Source organism: Heterodontus francisci, chromosome 21 (assembly GCF_036365525.1).
Source record: "Heterodontus francisci isolate sHetFra1 chromosome 21, sHetFra1.hap1, whole genome shotgun sequence".
NCBI classification, from domain to species: Eukaryota; Metazoa; Chordata; class Chondrichthyes; order Heterodontiformes; family Heterodontidae; genus Heterodontus; species Heterodontus francisci.
In genome coordinates this window covers 3,408,697-3,414,219 of record NC_090391.1, presented here as the reverse complement: position 1 = coordinate 3,414,219, position 5,523 = coordinate 3,408,697, and positions in this window count along the sequence as shown.

Here is a 5,523-nt window from a genome sequence, read left to right as displayed (position 1 = left end):
GATTTGTGGGAATCAGGAGTCAATCCAGTTAATTGAAGATTCTAAATCGCAGTGTGATGCAGTAGTTTTGTTGATTGAACAAACCCAGAATGTAACTGTGCACATTAACGTTGCAGGAGACGAAATTTCAAATAGCGTGTATTCTGAAAGAGGCGCTCACTTTTATTTATTTGATGTATTAACAAAGAATAGTACAGCACAGCAACAGGCCATTCGGCCCTCCAAGCCTGCGCCGATCTTGATGCCTGCCTAAACTAAAGCCTTCTGCACATCCGGGGACTTTGTCCCACTATTCCCATCCTATTCATGTATTTGTCAAGATGTCTCTTAAACGACGCTAGCGTACCTGCATCCACCACCTCCACCGGCAGCAAGTTCCAGGCACTCACCACCCGCTGCATGAAGATGTTACCTCGCACATCCCCACTGAACTTTTCCCCTCTCACCTTAAACTCATTTCCACTAGTAACTGACTCTTCCACCATGGGAAAACACTTCTGACTATACACTCTGTCCATGCCGCTTATAACTTTGTAAACCTCGATCATGTCTCCCCTCCATCTCCGTCTTTCCAGTGAAAACAATCCGAGTTTATCCAACCTCTCCTCATAGCTAATAACCTCAAGACCAGGCAGCATCCTGTGAAAGCTCTTCTGTAACCTCTCCAAAGCCTCCACATCCTTCTGGTAGTGTGGCGACCAGAATTGCATGCAATATTCTAAGTGTGGCGTAACTAAATTTCTGCGCATCTGCAGCATGACTTGCCAATTTTTAGAATCTATGCCCCGACCGATGAAGGCAAGCATGCCGTATGCCTTCTTGATTACCTTATCCACCTCTGTTGCAACTTTCAGTGACCTGTAGACCTGTACGCCCAGATCTCTCTGCCTGTCAATACTCCAAAAGGTTCTGCCATTTACTGTGTACTTCCCACCTGCATTAGACCTTCCAAAATGCATTACCTCACATTTGTCTGGATTAAACTCCATCTGCCATTTCTCCGACCAAGTCTCCAACCAATCTATATCCTGCTGTATCCTCTGACAATCCTCATCACTGTCCGCAACTCCACCAACCTTTGTGTCGTCCGCAAACTTACTCATCAGACCAGCTACATTTTCATCCAAATCATTCATACATTCTACAAACAGCAAAGTTCCCAGCACTGATCCCTGTGGAACACCACGAGACACATTCCCCCATTCAGAAAAGCACCCTTCCACTGCTACCCTCTGTCTTCTATGACCGAGCCAGTTCTGCATCCATCTTGCCAGCTGACCTCTGATCTCGTGTGACATCACCTTATGTACTAATCTTCCATGAGGGACCTTGTCAATCGCTTTACTGAAGTCCATATAGATAACATCCAATGCCCTTCCTTCATCAATCATCTCGTCACTTCCTCAAAATACTCAATCAAATTAGTGAGACACGACCTCCCCTTCGCAAAACCATGCTGCCTCTCGCTAATATGTTCATTTGTGTCCAAATGGGAGTAAATCCTGTCCCGAAGAACCCTCTCTAATAGTTTCCCTACCACTGACGTAAGCCTCACTGGCCTTCAATTACCTGGATTAACCTTGCTTCACTTTTTAAGCAAAGGCACAACATTGGCTATTCACCAGTCCTCTGGGACCTCACATGTAGCCAATGAGGACACTAAGATTTCTGTCAAGACCCCAGCAATTTCTTCCCTTGCCTCCCTCAGTATTCTGGGGTAGATCCCATCAGCCCCTGAGGACTTACGTACCTTAACGCTTTGCAAGACACCCAACACCTCCTCCTTTTTGATGATGAGATGATTGAGACTATCTACACTCCCTTCCTCAGGGTCATCATCCACCAAGTCCTTCTTTTTGGTGAATACTGATGCAAAGTACTCATTTAGTACTTCGCCCATTTCCTCTGGCTCCACACATAGATTCCCTTCTGTGTCTTTGAGTGGGCCAACCCTTTCCCTGGTTACCCTCTTGCTCTTTATATACGTATAAAAAGCCTTGGGATTTTCCTTAATCATTTTTGCCAATGATTTGTCATGACCCCTTTTAGCCCTCCTAACTCCTTGCTTAAGCTCCTTCCTACTGTCTTTATATTCCTCAAGGGATTCGTCTGTTCTTAGCCTTCCACTCATTACGAATGCTTTCTTTTTCTTTTTGACTAGTCTCACAATATCCAGCGTTCTCCAAGGTTCCCGAAACTTGCCAAACTTATCCTTCTTCTTTTCAGGAACATGCTGATCCTGAACTCTAATCAACTGACGTTTGAAAGACTCCCACATGTCAGATGTTGATTTGCCCTCAAACAGCCGTCCCCAATCTACTTTCTTCAGTTCCTGCCTGACATTGTTATAATTAGCCTTCCCCCAATTTAGCACCTTCACCTGAGGACTACTCTTATCCTTATCCACAGGTACCTTAAAACGTATGGAATTTTGGTGACTGTTCCCGAAATGTTCCCCTACTGAAACCTCGACCAGCTGGCCAGGCGCATTCCCCAATACCAGGTCCAGTACGGCCCCATCCCTAGTTGGACTATTTACATATTGTTTCAAGAAGCCCTCCTGGATTCTCCTTACAAATGCTGCCCCACACAAACCCCTAGCACTAAGTGAGTCCCAGTCAGTATAGGGGAATTTAAAATCACCCACCACTACAACTCTGTTACCTTTACATCTTTCCAAAATCTGTCTACATATTTGCTCCTCTACCAGCCGCTGGCTGTTGGGAGGCCTGTTGTAAACCCCCAACATCGTGACTGCACGCTTCCTATTCCTGAGCTCCACCCATATTGCCTCGCTGCATGACCCCTCCGAGGTGTCCTCCCGCAGTACAGCTGTGATATTCTCCTTAACCAGTAATGCAACTCCCCGACCCCTTTTCCATCCCCCACTATCCCGCCTGAAGCTTCTAAATCCTGGAACATTTATCTGCCAATCCAGTTCTTCCCTCAACCATTGTCGACAGATTTAATCCTGTGCTGGCGGGACTGACGTATGAAGAGTGCTTGAGTCGGTTGGGCTTATATGCGCTGGAGTTCAAAGAGTGAGGGGGGCTTTCATAGAAACCTATAAAATTCTAACAGGACTTGACAGGGTAGATGCAGAAAGGATGTTCCCGATGTTGGGGGAGTCCAGAACACGGGGAATAGGCTGAGGATACGGGGTAAGCTTTTCAGGACTGTGATGAGGAGAAATTTCTTCACCCAGACAGTGGCGAGCCTGTGGAATTCGCTACCTCAGAAATCAGCTGAGGCCAAAACATTATATGTTTTCGGCAAAGAGTTAGATATAGCTCTTGGAGCGAAAGGGATCAAAGGATATGGGGTGAAAGCGGGAACAGGTGACTGAGTTGGATCATCAGCCATGCTCATAATGAATGGTGGAACAGGCTCGAAGGGAATAATGGCATACTTCCGCTCCTGTTTTCTTTGTTTCTATCAGTCAGTGCCAGTTGTGGGAATGTGGGTCCACCCTACTTGGGTATATCAATGTCCTAGTGTAATTGTTCGATGAACATACGATGAGGTTAAACAACTATCAGTATCTGTACATGCAATTGTTTATTCACTACACGTAAACTAATTATACTTTTGATCTCTGGAGTTCCGTGAGAAAGAGAGGGAGAGCCAGAAAGGAGAGGCTGTGGTGAGCCAGCCACGAGATGTCTTTCCAGTCCAGGAGCATTCTGAGTTCAAACTGTACAATTCAGAAAATCCAGGTTGCCAAGCAGATTATGTGACTAGCTGGTTCGGCCACGTCCGTTTCTGTATTCGGCCAACTTCGCAGTCAACCTGGAATGTCTCTTACACACCATATCCTGGTGCTCAAAGTCCATTTTAGGATAAATGGTTAATGGAATTAACCTTTTTGTCCCTCCAAGCACTGTCTGTTAGTATGCAAATGTTTTCAAGCCAAATGTCTGCTGATTTTTTAAATTCCTTTCTTCACTCCAGTAACAGTTTTAAATCAATGTTCGTATGACAGAATTAATATGCCTCATTCTTGGCAGGTGGCTGTCTTCATGACAATAGATTCTTAATTGTGAGAAGCCAGGATCTGGGGACAAGCTGAGAGGTTTGCATGTCAAATACATATTTCACTCGAGGTCAAATTAAAATTTCAAAACTGAGGTTGATAGATTTTTTGAGGCAACCACATTAGGAATTAAGGGTGCAATGCAGTCGAATAAATTCATAGGGATAGATGAGATCTTGATGCTTTGAAATGCAAGGAAGGAAAATGTAAACTGGAGGTGTTGGGATTCTCCGTGCAATGCAGGTCAGAAAATAGAGCAGTGTTTCACTCAAAGGAACCAAGTATGAGACAGGGCAAAGACAGCAGAGTGTTGGATCCACAAGTGAATGGACGGTGGGGGATTGTCCGTCAGCCAGGTGACAATTGGTACATTCGAGTCTGGATGAGACAAAGGCATAGATGTACATTTCAATATCTGTTGGACTAAGACAAGATTGGAACCAAGAGTGGTGATACTATGATGTGGAAGGAGGAGATAACTGTTGCAGCTTGACACATGGTGTTACGAACGTGACTCTGTTTTGTTAAATATCTACATATATATATACATTTTTTTAAAAAGGAATTTATAGTTAAGCTAAAAAAGTTCCGTCAGTGTTTTAATTTTTAATCAGGAAGACCAAGGAAGCCGGATTGGCAACAGTGTTGTTGTTTGGCACATGGCTTGTGTTGAAGACGAGCAGAAGCCTTGTCAATAGGGGTAGATCATTCGGGAGGCGGAGGGGGTTATTGAGAGGAGTTATGGGGAGGTAGTCACTCCTCAGGTAAAAGAAGTAGGTAGATGGGTTACCGTCAGGGGAAGGAGAGGGAACCCGCAGGCAGTGCAGGGATCCCCTGTGGCCGTTTCCCTCAACAACAGGTATACCGTTTTGGATACTGTTGCGGGGGATGACTTACCAGGGGTAAGCAATGGGGTACAGGTATCTGGCACAGAGTCTGTCCCTGTTGCTCAGAAGGGAAAGGGGAAGAGGAGCAGAGCATTAGTCATTGGGGACTCCATAGTTAGGGGAATAGATAGGAGGTTCTGTGGGAACGAGAGAGACTCACGGTTGGTTTGTTGCCTCCCAGGTGCCAGGGTTCGTGATGTCTCGGATCGTGTTTTTGGGATCCTTAAGGGGGAGGGGGAGCAGCCCCAAGTCGTGGTCCACATAGGCACCAACGACATAGGGAGGAAGAGAGATGCGGATTTAAGACAGAAATTCAGGGAGCTAGGGTGGAAGCTTAGAGCGAGAACAAACAGAGTTGTTAACTCTGGGTTGTTGCCCGTGCCACGTGATAGCGAAGCAAGGAATAGGGAGAGAGAGGAGTTGAACACGTGGCTGCAGGGATGGTGCAGGAGGGAGGGTTTTGGTTTCCTGGATAAGTGGGGCTCTTTCTGGGGTAGGTGGGACCTCTGCAAGCAGGATGGTCTTCACCTGAACCAGAGGGGTACCAATATCCTGGGGGGGAGATTTGCGAGTGCTCTTCGGGGGGGGTTTAAAATAATTTAG